The following is a 13,082-nucleotide window of genomic DNA, read 5'->3' as shown; positions in this document are numbered from 1 at the left end:
AATTTCAAGCTTCCCTATTCCATATAGGCAAACTGTAACTCGCAGCAGGCTAAGATCAGTTTGTGAGTTTATTCATTCATTCATTCTGGAAACATTTACTGCGTACTGTATGACTGCGTGCTGGGTGCTGGGCTAGCCCTAGGAGTGAGTGTGGTGTGGAAATGGGTGCCTAGGGCCGCCTCTACTTTTGTTCCGCCTTTAGTGCTAGTGACTAGACGAGCAGCTACCAGAAAGCGTAGTTAAGTATTATAGTGGGAACTCAAAATGAGGGCAGACACTTCATAATTCACACTGAAATGTGGCCTTACGTATTTTACATTCGCTTGTACAAAGACAAGTACATTACTTATCTCCTTCTTGACTTACCATGCAATTTAATGGAGACTTGTTATTAATGAGTATTTCTTGTATATTGGTTGTAAAAAAAAATCACATCTACTCTAGTGAGCCTAACAGGATTCTGCATTTTTTAAATTCATATTTGTTCATTTCTTTACATTGCAGATTTCTCTTGGATTTGGCCACAAATTTATAGATCTTCTGCACTGTGTACAGGCACAGGTAAGTTAAAAGTAAGCTTTTCTATTGGTGTATTTTGGTTTTTAAGTAAATTCATTTAAAATTACCCTGTTTATAATTTAGCAAAATAACATATAAGTAAAATGAATGTAAATAAAACCCCAGAATGTTGAATATTTGTGATGGTTTTATTATGAAAATTCTCTGTGAATGTGTTGGAAATAATATTTGAAGGTAAAATGAGCGTATGACCGTATCTGTTTATCAGTGTCTATTTGGGAAGAGTTTACATTTACCAGTTGGATGAGGGGAACTGTAATTTCATAGCTTGGCAAAATGTTTACATTTATTTTTATATGTAAATAAAAAAGAATAGGCTGCTAGATTTTGGCAGCAAGTTTCAGTCTTACAGGGGTAGATTTAATGAGCAAGCTTTTCTTGTCCAACCAGTCTGAAATAGCTTCTCAGTCACTCCTTACCACACAACCCTGCTGTACTTTTATCATAATGTTTGGATCATGTGATATATTCTTGTTTATAGTCTCCCCTACTAGAATATAAGCTCCATGAATGTTGGGGCCATTTTTGTCTGTTAAAAACAATCTTCCTAACCCTTAGTATGTGCTTATTACATAGGTAAGACTGAGTACATCTTTGCTACAGTAATTATTGGATAATAAATATTATGAATTTATTTATATTCACAGTCATTGAACTCTGCATCTGTTAATACAAACTAGAAATAGCTCCTTATACTTATTTCTAAATATGCTATTAATTTATATCAGATACTTAAAGTATATAGCTCTTAAGTGTTCAGAGAAATTACCTGTGTTACATACTTTATGTACTCAAGTATGCTTAATCAGGGTAGAATTCAGAGGATAATGCTTCCAATTCTGTATTTACTTTGTCACTACGCTAGAAGGGTCTTAGGATCCAGTGATGGGTAAACTTGAAGCAAGTATGGGAGCTTCTCCCCTCCTTACTCCATCCTGCTACCGTGCTGGATATGTTTTGTGATATCCTTAAGGAGAGCAAAGTAGATTTCAAAGTAGTTGTCCAATTTTAACCCCTGAAAACCAAGTAACTTAAAAATTTCCCACTACCTTTCATTGCATAAAAATGTAATTTATTTAACTTCGTTTCCTCTTTGTAGATTGGGGAAAATTTGGGGTCACTTTTCTGCCCTCCATATTGATGTGTGGATTCATTATCAAAGATAGCTGCATGCTTAAGCTGACCACCTGTTTCCTCGTGTTCTTGGCAGTTTTCTTTAAGTGTTCCAAGGCGTGAATTGCTGCTATTGGGTTCTTGTCTCTTGTTTTCTTGTGAGTTTTGTTTTTTTGGTATATTTCACCTTCTACAGGCATTAATCTCTCCTGCCATTGTGATTTTTCATTTAGAGAAAGAACTAAGTCTGACCTTTAGGTTTTTGGGTTTTTTTTTTTTTTTAAGTAAAATTTTAGGGATTTACACAGCCATTTCTTAATTCATATCTAATTTACAAGTGCAAAAATTCCTTTGACAACCCTAATTACAGCAGCTATTACTTACGGCTCCCTTACCGTGTGCCAGGCATTATATAAGAGCTTTTCATTATATTCAGAATAACAGTTAAGGAAATTGAAGCTTAGAGAGGTTAAGTGACTTTTCCAAGGTCATATCTAGTAAGTGGCAGTTTTCCACTCCAAAGACTTTGATTTTAACCCCTGAGCTCCATTTTCTGCATAAATAGCCCTGAATACAAGCGTACTTGTGGCAATAGGGGTAATATAGGAAAATCTCATTCATATTTAAGGATTTCAAAATTAATTTTAGAATCAAACATTATTTTTCTAATATTTTTCATTAGCAGGTCTTAACTTTCAACCTTTATTTCAAACTGTGAAATATGATGACTCACTTGGAATTTAATGGCAACCTGAACAACTTGAATGCCCACGCTGGCACTTTCATTGCATACCCAGCTTTGGGGGGAAGGCCGTTGGGATTAGTTTTTCCGTTATAAACATGGTATGCTATGAATCAGCATTCTTTACCCTTTGCAATGTTAGAAATTTTATTTCTAAGTAAATAAACGAGTGGCATCTGTGGTTTGTTGGATGAATCACTTTTCCTACAGAGAACAGGTTGTGTGAAATACTGTGAATATAGAATTACCTAGAACCCTTTTCTTGGAAGGTGTAATAATTTATACCTCCGGGGAAATTTTTAAAAATTATTTTAGAAATGAATTGCAATAGCTTTGAGGTAGAGCAAGGTTGGTTCACGTAGAACTTCTGCTTTCCTTATTTAGTTTACTTTCCGGGCTGAGTAGGTCAGGAGATAGATACTTTGAGTCTTAAGTGTATAATGTTGTGGAGAAAATATTCTTGAAGGCAGTGTTGTTGAATATATCTTAAAATTTTGATTTGAAAACATGAGTGAGTATACTTCTCACACTTTCAAAAAGGATTATATCTGTGAGTGAAAATGCCAATTCCAGATTTGAATATACGGAAAGGGAATTCTGTCATTTGAATTGAACAAGACAACATTTATTTAACAGACTGAACTGTGCTGTTTCATCTATAGCTACTTCAATATTTCCATTCCAGCCTCACATTTTAAGCATTTTCAAAGTTAGCCAATAAAATTTTCTTCGAATTGATAGTCAAAACAGGGGCAGATGTTAAATAAATCTAGTTGACAGCATAGCCTTGAAATGTAATTTTCCCTTTGCTATGGAAAACTGAACACACTGGATTCATATATCTGTATTTTAGATTTATTTATAAGTTTATTTTCTCTATTTTAGAAATATCTGGGGTAAGAGGACAGGGTGGGATGGGTGGGGAAAGAATTGTTCATACTTACTAGGTAGAGCTCAGCTCTTCAACGCTAATAGGGAGAGAGAAGTTCTCCAAAGTACAGTAAAGCATAATACGCTTCTTGTGGTACTAATACATTTTGGTGTTACAACTAAATTCTAAATACTAAAAATTATATTAAGCATATCAAGACATAGAAGAAAATATGTCCATATTGAATATGGCATGGTTGAAAGTACATTTCAAATGAATATTTGTTGGATGTTGAATTCCCTCTTTGTTTATAGATGTGAGATTTGTGATTAGCAATCTGATTTAACTCAGGTGTGTAAATTCTCACAAAGACGGGCAGCTTGATTTGAGCTACAGATCTGAGGCTTTGAGCACTGTCCGCTGAAAATCAGTGTTATTTAAATATTCTACATTTTTGTTTAGAATATGTACGTTTTGCTTTAGGCAAAAATCTGCGAACACTTAATTGTATTGCTATTTTTGTGGTATTTCCTTCAGACTATCAGCATGGTAGGCACTGTGATTTGGAAAATAAATATTTTGACAGTTGACAAAATGCCCTCAGTCATTTAGCTATTTAGACTAGAATCCTAATTCTAGCCCCCCGGTGGAACCCTCCGCTCTCTGTATGTGGAATGGGCTCCTGACCTCAGGATGGAATAGGCTTCCGTGTAGGTTGAAATGATCTTCCAGTGCATGTTACTGACACAGAGCCACAGTTGGAAGCTATTTGTATGACAGCCAGTTTTTTAAATCTTCTTACTATTCTGCTTTCCTCCCTTTTAAGGCGCACATTCATGTACACAGATTGGCTTCATTTTCCCCCTAGAACTACATTCATTCAGCATCTTCTTCTTCCCTCCTTTCCTTTACCTTCAGTCCCTCTTTCCTTCCTTCTGACTGTCTGTACTTTCAGAATATTAATTATTTATATCATGCTAGCCTGTGTTAAGTGCTATGGGAAATAAAGAATAACTACCAGAAATTATTAAACTGGAAAAGGAATATCAATGCAAGCTTAACTCTGTGTTTCCTTGCTTGTTATTTTCACGTTGAATTTTGGCTTTCTGATTTTTCTTTTAAAGAACAAAAACCGAGCGTTGATTTCTGAATTACACGTCTGTTTGTACTAAAAGTCTTAATCTGTCCATGTGAGTAGAGATCAGGTAGGCAACAGGAGCAAAAGCTCTCTCTTAGGTAAATATTTTATTTACGTGGAGTTAACTGTGGCTTTCAAAGTGTGCCCCTGGGAAGGTACACACCTCATGAGGTAGTTGTGTTGTGTTTAGTGAGGCTGAGGCTGGTCAGAGTCCAGGCAGCCTCCATTTAGAATAGCGGTTTTGCTGTTTCCATAGGTACAGATCAGCAAGTGATGTAAGCATAGTGCATCGCTGAAAAACATACCAGGAGCGTGGCAGAACCTGATTTTTTTTTTTCTTAGAGGAAGTAGCACTGGAACCAGAATCTTCTGAGAAAGAGTGGGCTCTGATTCTTCCGCTTTGCTTTCTGAGCTGTAGGACAGGTGTGTGCATGTTTGGGAGTGGGGAGAAGTGGGTGCAGATTGTTAATAAAATGTATACTCTCATGCCTTTTGTTTGTTTGTTATTGGCCTCTAGATTTCAGTTCCAACTTGTATATTCTACTTACTTGGACAGCAGAATGTTAGCTTTAGGGACAAGGTCTGTGGTGAGCAGAATTTCAGTCATGCTACCATGGTTACTGACACGTGGCATTTGATTGGGGTTAGTAAGAGTTCTGGCTATACTGCTCACATTCACTCTGGAAGGAAAGAGACAGATAAATGTCATTTTCTAGTTAGGTGTTGAATTCGAGTCAGCTGGTCTTTCCAGAATTCCCTTAAAGATAAAATAGCAAGTAAAATCAGGCTGTTTCCATTAAATACCTCATAGTTTTTCTTTTTTTTTAAACATTTTTTATTGATTTATAATCATTTTACAATGTTGTGTCAAATTCCAGTGTTCAGCACAATTTTTCAGTCATACATGGACATACACACACTCATTGTCACATTTTTTTCTCTGTGAGCTAGCATAAGATTTTGTGTATATTTATTTCCCTGTGCTATACAGTGTAATCTTGTTTATCTATTCTACAATTTTGAAATACCTCATAGTTTTTTGTTTGTTTGTTTTTTTAAAGTTCAAATCATTTATGTCATTCCCAACTGTTTGCAACATCTAGATGTAAGGGATAAATTAAGCATTTATTTATCAAATTATTTATATCTGTAAAATTTATATCCTTCCCTCCTTCCTTCCCTACCTGTGATTCTTTGGCATTAGGATATAGATATTTCCATTGAGACTTCTGCGGCTAGCTTGAGACTCAGAAAAATTACAAAACCACAGAAGTTAACAGTAAATTTTGCAAATTGTGATTTTAACCTAATTCCATGCATTAGGTTGTCTGAGCATTGCTTGCTACTTCATGAATGATTCATGGGTGTCGACAATCAGTGGAAACAGACTTTTTTGTTCTAGTCTCAGCTACATGTCTGCCTTCCCATCCAAAAAAAGCCAAGGGAGAGGAAGAAACATGTAGTGTTTAATGACGGCTAAATGGGAATTTAACCACATGGAATAAATGAAGGCAGACAGTCCAGTTTTGGAAGCTCTCTTAAGTCCATTCCCCCTGCAAGGCTGAGGGTGTGGTGCCGTCGTCTGTAGAATTATTTGCCTTTGTTGCTTTTGAATGTATTCAAAAAGGTCCTGAACTTAGAATTAATTAATTTGAGGACTTTGCTTCCCTTAAGCAAAGGTGCCAGTTACATGAATTTCATATGCAGAAATCATACAGTTGAAGTTTTGTGGCCCGAACCTAAAGGACTGGGCATCTGTTAGCAGTCAGTACCGCGGACATGGAGCCCAGTGTGGTTGTGCCTCCTTGAGAGGGAGAAGGACTGAAAGGCAGGAGAGCGATGGGCCAGGCAGACTGCAGTGGACAGGTGAGTCGGGGAGCTTGTGGAAGACCTGCCTTGTGCCTTGCATGAACACTGAGAAGAAACAACTGTGTTTGGGGAAACAACTGTGTTTGGGGAAACAACTGTGTCATAATTATTGAGTTGGTGGCTTCAATTATTAGAATAGACAGAGCAGGGGCCAGAGGAAACACTTTATTTCTCAGTTTCTTTCAGTTCTTTGTCACCAAAAAAGCTATTTGACTTCTATTTCTAATTCTTCCTTTTATAGGGCAATTTTATTACAGTCCAGAAAGTAAGCTGTTTCCTAGGTTATAAGATAGAATGTTTCACACCCGAGGGTATAACAAGATACTTTTGAATGAGGTATATTGAAATCTGTATGGTGGTTACTCATGCTATTATATTTGAATGGAATGGATATGTAAAATGCCTTTAACTTAACTTTAACATCTCTAAGACAGATTAGGTTGGTTTTAGGAGTTTCATTTAATACAATAGTAGATTTTGTTTTATTAACCCAGTGGAATCTTGATTTTAGATTTTCTTTGAAGCTAGATGCTTTGGAACTTAAAGTTTTTTCTCTAATGTAGAAGTTAGATGTTTATTGTTGTTGTTCCTTCAGAATAGTCACAGTTTCATAAAATCTTTATTGGCTACCATCTTCTTACTTTTTTCCTCCTTATTTTTAAGAGGAAAAACCCCAACTTTCTCCTTTCACACCACAATGGCTTATCACCAGAGCCAGATGCTACCTGCAGTGCTGGCCACTGTCCCCATGGTCACCCTGCCATGGTGGCCCAGGACCTTAAACTTACTCACTTCTCTGCCCTTTCCTGTTTCAGGAATAGAAAGTAAATTTATTTATTATCTATATATTCCCATAAATTTGGTATCTTTGGTTTGTTGTGGTATTTCTACATCTGTGTTTTTAATTAAGTCATTACTTTTACTGAGGTCTCTGTTCATTAAGGGTCCTATTTCCTACTAAATTTCAAGGGCTGATTATGAAAATAACATACCAAATCATTAGCTTATATACTACAGCAAGGTTTCATGAGGTAAAGTTTTCACAGTGTGTTGAAGTTGAGATAAACAGGTTACCTTGAGGGTTTCGGAGAAAAGGAAAAATAAATGTTTACTATTACTTTTGGCAAGACATGCTTCTGGGCCTTTACATGTGTTGTATCAATTTAAAACTCTGGATAAATTCTTTGTGTCAGGAATTGAAGTATGTTCTGATTGTGTGTAAATTCTCTTTGATTTGAAGTCGAGACTAAACTGCTTTTTATTTTCAAAGCATTTAAATGTTATATCCTGGGCCATAATGTATAGTGAAATAGGACTTTGTGTCTTTCAGCTCATCTGCTTTTAATTGAATCTTGTAACAATTGCAGAGACATTTTGCACCACCTTCTAGACTGGTCAAGGAAAATGATTCTTATCTCAGAAAAGGAAACTTGATTAACTGATGCCATCAGATACTACAAAATGAATTTTGTCAGAAGTGCTCAAAAGATGTGAATCAAGGATGTGAAGGAAATTGAATTAGAAGCATGCTACTTCATTAAAAAATTTTTTCATTATGTGGAGTAGCATCCCAGTGTTTTGTTTTTTCACTGTTTTGTTCACAGAACATTTTTAACATTAGTGCTACCTATATATGCACATGAAGCTTTTCTGTGGCATTATGTCATTAAATATACACACTTGTTTTATTTAAAAGAGCAGTACTATATTACCAAAGCTTGAGAATCATGAGGGGACCCCAAACAGATAGAAAGTAGGACATGAACACAAATTAAGATGGAAGTGTTTAAACAAATCATGTGTTTAATTAAATGTACAGTTTAGTTCTATCTGATTAAATGTCCTAGTCTGTAGGCCAGTCAGCAGCATGGTTTCACTACAGAGACATGAATGTGGAAGCAAGTATCAGCAATACAGATCATAGTACAAATGTGATAGAAAGTTCTTGGAACTGGAAGATCATTTATAATCACTAGTTTGTATATTGTGCTTATTATGTGCTGGGCCGTGTTCTAAGCTCTCTCATAATCACACAACCCCTAAAGGAAACCTAGTAAGTAGCTGCTGTGATGATCACACTTTAGAGATGGAGAAACGAAGGCAGCAGGAGTTCAGTGACTTACCCAGTGATGGGCACCTAATTTAAGTAGCTAGTTAGAGGAAGAATTGGGGCTCAAACCTAGTCTGTCATTGGTAGTGTTTGCCTGTGAATGTTTGTTCTCTTAAAAAACATGAAAAACATCCAAATAAACAAAAAAAGTAATTTCAAAATAAAGTTTCATGCTAACTTCTGAGTATGGGTAAGGATGTGATGAAGCTTAGCGTTTTGCCATCCCCTCCCTCCCCGTGAGGGTCTGCGGGCCCACAAAGTCACTAAATTGTATTGTAGTTATAAATTGTAAATATGTCAAAAGTTGGATTATCTGACATTAATTAATAAAGGGAAATGCGGGTCACAGAAATGCTGTTAAGCTATTCTCTGGTTTCAAATGAGGTTACACAGATAATTCATTCAGTGGGATTTGTGTTTAGATATTTTATTAACATGGGTTTTGTTTAAAGGATGGAAAAGGGACTACCCAACTTTCTTTCATGTTCCTCTCTTTGAAAATAACCTTAAAAGTTTTCCTCTTTTGAAAAATCTTAAAAAGGAATCTCCTGAACGTCCCATAATAAGAAATCCTATGACCCTTTCACACAAAGAAAAGAAAATGTTCATTCAAAACCAAATTTCAGTTTTTATTTTTAAAAAATTATACTTGTAAGAGTGACTAGAGAATTCTCTCGATTGCTGTACAAAAAAGCTTAATTTATATTGAAGTACAGCTTCTATTTCATGTTGACTATTATATTTTTGATAATCATGATCTAAATGAACAGAGATGGCATTTACATTTTATAAAATGTTAAAAACCTAGGCTGCCCTCCCTCTCAGATTTCCCCTAGTTTTTCTTTCTTTCTTTTTTTTTTAGCATAGATTCTCTCCAGAATCAGTACATAGTGTTTTTAGTTGCTTATGAGTTTTTGTGCTATAATGAACAGTATTCACCATGAACATAAAAAGAGGTTTTAATTACTTTCCATCTCAAATTTACTTTTTTCGCAGCGGCCATTTTCCTTTTTTCTTTTAAAGCTGTTTTTAAGCATATACATAATAGTTAATTCTGTGACATATGCTTTCAATGTTTTAATAATTCATGCTATTTCTTAAATCACTGGTTAAAATCTAGCTCTAAAATTTTTACTCGTGAGTCTTTATTTATATTGTAACTCATGGTTAGTAGTAAAAATGTGTTTGCTATACCCCCTGTTTGTGTCTTGACCATGTCCTTTTAAAATAAAATGTGGAAATATTTTATAATTCAGAACATAAAGGAGTTTTTAAGAAGGAAGCTTTTCTTGCATACTTACATTCTATGTTCCTTATATACGTGTTATTTTATCAAATTCTAACTACTATCTTGGGAGAGAGAAATTAGTTGCATTTTATAGGTAAAATCATCAAGGCTCATAGAGATCAGTCAGTGTCATATGTGAGGCAAGCAGCTCTAGAATTCGAGCCTGGGGCTATGTATTTCCTAAATCTGTTCTCTTTGGAGTACAACCTAGGCTCCTCTAGTGGGTGATGCCAATGAAACTTCTTGATGAGGTGAAGCCCTGATTTGCTTTTCATTCCCCAGCCAACTGGTGGTCTTTTTGTATTTAGTCTATATCCATTTTGGAGCAGTTTATTGTGCATGTGGCAAAATAGGAATGTGTTAGGTGTACAGAAGCAATATATATGGCCTTTGTTCCACCCACATCTTTTATGTAAGAAGAGAAATGGAAAACAAACATTGAATTACATAAGTGGCATTACAAAGCACTGTAACAACAGATGTAAAATAAGGTATTGTAGCAGGTGCACAGTGTGGGAAGGTAAGAGACACTGGGCCCATTGCTGTCATCTCTTGACACTCTTGACCTTGTGGTTATCTTGCTAGGAAATCCACAACCCTACTGTGTATGCTAGATCATTACAACAGAATTAGGTACAAATGAAATAGAAATAAGGGATATCTTTTGTTGATGGACTCAGCTGCCACAAAGACAGAAAAATAACTGCAAGTTAGTCTTAGCTGAAAGTGTCTTGAGAAGGCAGGGTCTTAATGGTGGCTACTACATTCCAAACCTAGCCCAGCTAGGTTGTAAATTCCCCTGCTAAATAGGGAGGCACCATAACACTTGGGTTTATACAAAGTACTGAGTAGATTCTGATTTTAATTTACCTACTAGAGTTCAGTAAATTATATCTGATATATTCTCTAATTGAAGAACACCTCTTGTTGAAGAGGTATAAAAATAGTTAATGGTTAATGCTGTAATGTAAGGATATGAGAAAATGTGCTTGTTACAAGTAGTTATTTGCAGGTACATTAGACAGAGAGAATAGAAAGGGGTCCAGTTTTACTGAAGTAAAGCCACCCTGAGGGCCCTTTATTCTTGATATCAACTCGAGTCTAATCTCTACTTCCGGTTAAAATTCCACCTCCCTACCGCCCAAATGCATTCGTCCTTTTTCTACTATGTGGTTTTGTTGTATTGAGATTACTTATATAAAGCACTCAGAACAATGCCTAGCAGGTAGAACATTATTTTTAAAAGTAAGCTTTGATCTTTCTCCTTTTCCTCCCTCTCCTCATCATCTGCTTCTATTTCTCATCTCTCCAATTCTTATTTCTAGTCTAGGTTGAGTTACAGCACTGAAAATTTCAGATCAGCATCTCAGCATCAGTTCCCAGCTGAGCTCTACCTGTTATCCAGGCCATATACTCTACATATACTCTACCCTTTCTCTCTTTTTTTCCCTCCTGGTATTTCTCATCTATTTTTAGACTTGAAATTCTTAATTCACATTGCCAGAGAGTAGAGGCAAGGCTTCTTTCTTGAATAACAGCTCAATAATCAGTTGAAATTATTACGTATTCATACATACATACATACATACATACAGTCACTTAAGAAATGGTACTCACAAGTTAACCACAAGTAATCTGACCAGGCATTTGGTACCAGACAAAATGGAGATGGGATACAGTGGCCCAGAGAATTGAGGTCCCTCCCCATTATATTTTTTCCTTTCTCACCTTCTAAGAGGAAATGAATATAATAATAGCTAGAAATGCTTAAAAAAATGATGGGTCAACACCTGAAAAATCAATTTCCTAGGATTTCTCCCTCTTGAAAAATCACTGACTATTTCTACTAAATTTTCTTTTAATATATGCTTCCTTTGTGATCACTTCTTCACCTCCTTCTGCTTCTACCCTGACAAGCCTCTCCTTGGGGGAGAAGAAAGAAAAGATAGAGAAAGAAGAGGATATTTATTCTTATAATTTGCTCCCAACTAGGGCTTTGCACAAATTGTTAGCCAGGAGCACAGTCTAGAGATTCTGAGGATGAGAGCATGGAAAGAGGTATGAACAGTGATTAAGCATCTTGCCTTTAGACTCCAGCAAATAATCATTTGTATTTTTCAGCCTCTCTCATCAAATTTCTAGTGTACATTGCTGTTGTCAAGAGGTGTTGTCATTATTGGCAGACATCTTCTAAAGAGATGAGAGGGTGATTTTTTAAAAGGATGGGCTAGCTGTCACTCATTTATTCCAGAGGAGTGTTTTGGAACATTCTTATTTCTGAATTTGTTGTAGTAAGCTTGGGTGAAAGAGAAAGAAAAATCACTCAAACTGTCACCAAAGTAAACAAATATTGTACTTTAACATATTATCAGAAAATACCATTTTAGTGGTGTTGTCTTTAATTTAGAGTGTTTGCCAGACCAAAAAAGGCTTTTAATACTTTTTTTTTTTTTTACTGATTGCTCTAGCAGATGCTATAGCAAATAAAAAGTTAAGCCACAGCCTCAGTTTTGCACAGGAGTCACTGAGTAGTTCGCTGGAGTGGTCCCAGACTGGTGGCTTTGAGACCTTAGGCAAGTTGTTTATTTTTCGTGGATTCAGTATGTCAGAATCTGAAAGATTACAAAAAGAATTCCATTGTGACTCTGCAGTTAATCTAAAAAACCATGAGTGACCATTTGGAATGCATCATTTTGGCATTACAAATAAACACTTCTGCTTTGGGGCTGGAGGAGAAGAAACCATGTAGTTTAAGTAGTGTATCCCTGAAACAACTGCTCTGGTATCTGCCATAGTTTAGATTCCCCGCTAGTTTCCTATCTTTTCACTAGAACATCTCTGGAAGCCTTTTCTCAATTTCATGGATGAACCGAGTTAGAAAGGTAGCAGTTGGCATTGAATCACAGAAGGTGTTCCTGAGTGGAAAAACTGGATCTGGGAAAAAGTCGATCAGGAGTTGAGTCCACACGGACCCGAGTGCCGGAGGGTAGACTCTCCCTTTCCCAACTTCTGTTCTCAGTGCCTGGCTCTGCAAGGCGGGGCCTTCTGTAGTGAAAATGAAAATCCGGTTTTAAGTGAACACACACCCAGTGTACACACACAAAGTGAGCGCAGTAGGATTTTAGAAAACTAGGACACTGGGATCACTCTGGACAGTCACTGCCCATCAGAAGTGGACCCTGTCACTTGAGTTTAATATTGTACCAAACTCAGCACTAGCAGCTGACACTGTCATTACTGATACTGAAGAATCGTGGAATTTATGAGGAGATTTTACAGTTGGGAAAAAATAAATCCAGCGACCTGCCTAATTTCATAGTAATTACTTAGTAGTAAAGATGAGATCCACTGGAAAGTTACCCTGTTGCCTAT

General features: G+C 36.2%; 1 protein-coding gene across 11 annotated transcripts in view; it reads left to right on the top strand.

The window, feature by feature from the left end:
• NCOA2 (nuclear receptor coactivator 2) overlaps nucleotides 1-13,082 on the top strand; it is a 227,431-nt gene that overhangs the window by 79,792 nt on the left and 134,557 nt on the right. For all 11 annotated transcript variants that reach the window (XM_074354938.1, XM_074354942.1, XM_074354941.1 and 8 more), the window contains one exon: nucleotides 505-561. The gene's annotated coding sequence lies outside the window, so the exon portion shown is untranslated. The remainder of the gene's footprint in view (nucleotides 1-504; nucleotides 562-13,082) is intronic.

Source organism: Camelus bactrianus, chromosome 29 (assembly GCF_048773025.1).
Source record: "Camelus bactrianus isolate YW-2024 breed Bactrian camel chromosome 29, ASM4877302v1, whole genome shotgun sequence".
NCBI classification, from domain to species: Eukaryota; Metazoa; Chordata; class Mammalia; order Artiodactyla; family Camelidae; genus Camelus; species Camelus bactrianus.
The sequence above is the reverse complement of the archived record's forward strand: the minus strand, read 5'-3'. Positions and strand labels throughout refer to the sequence as shown.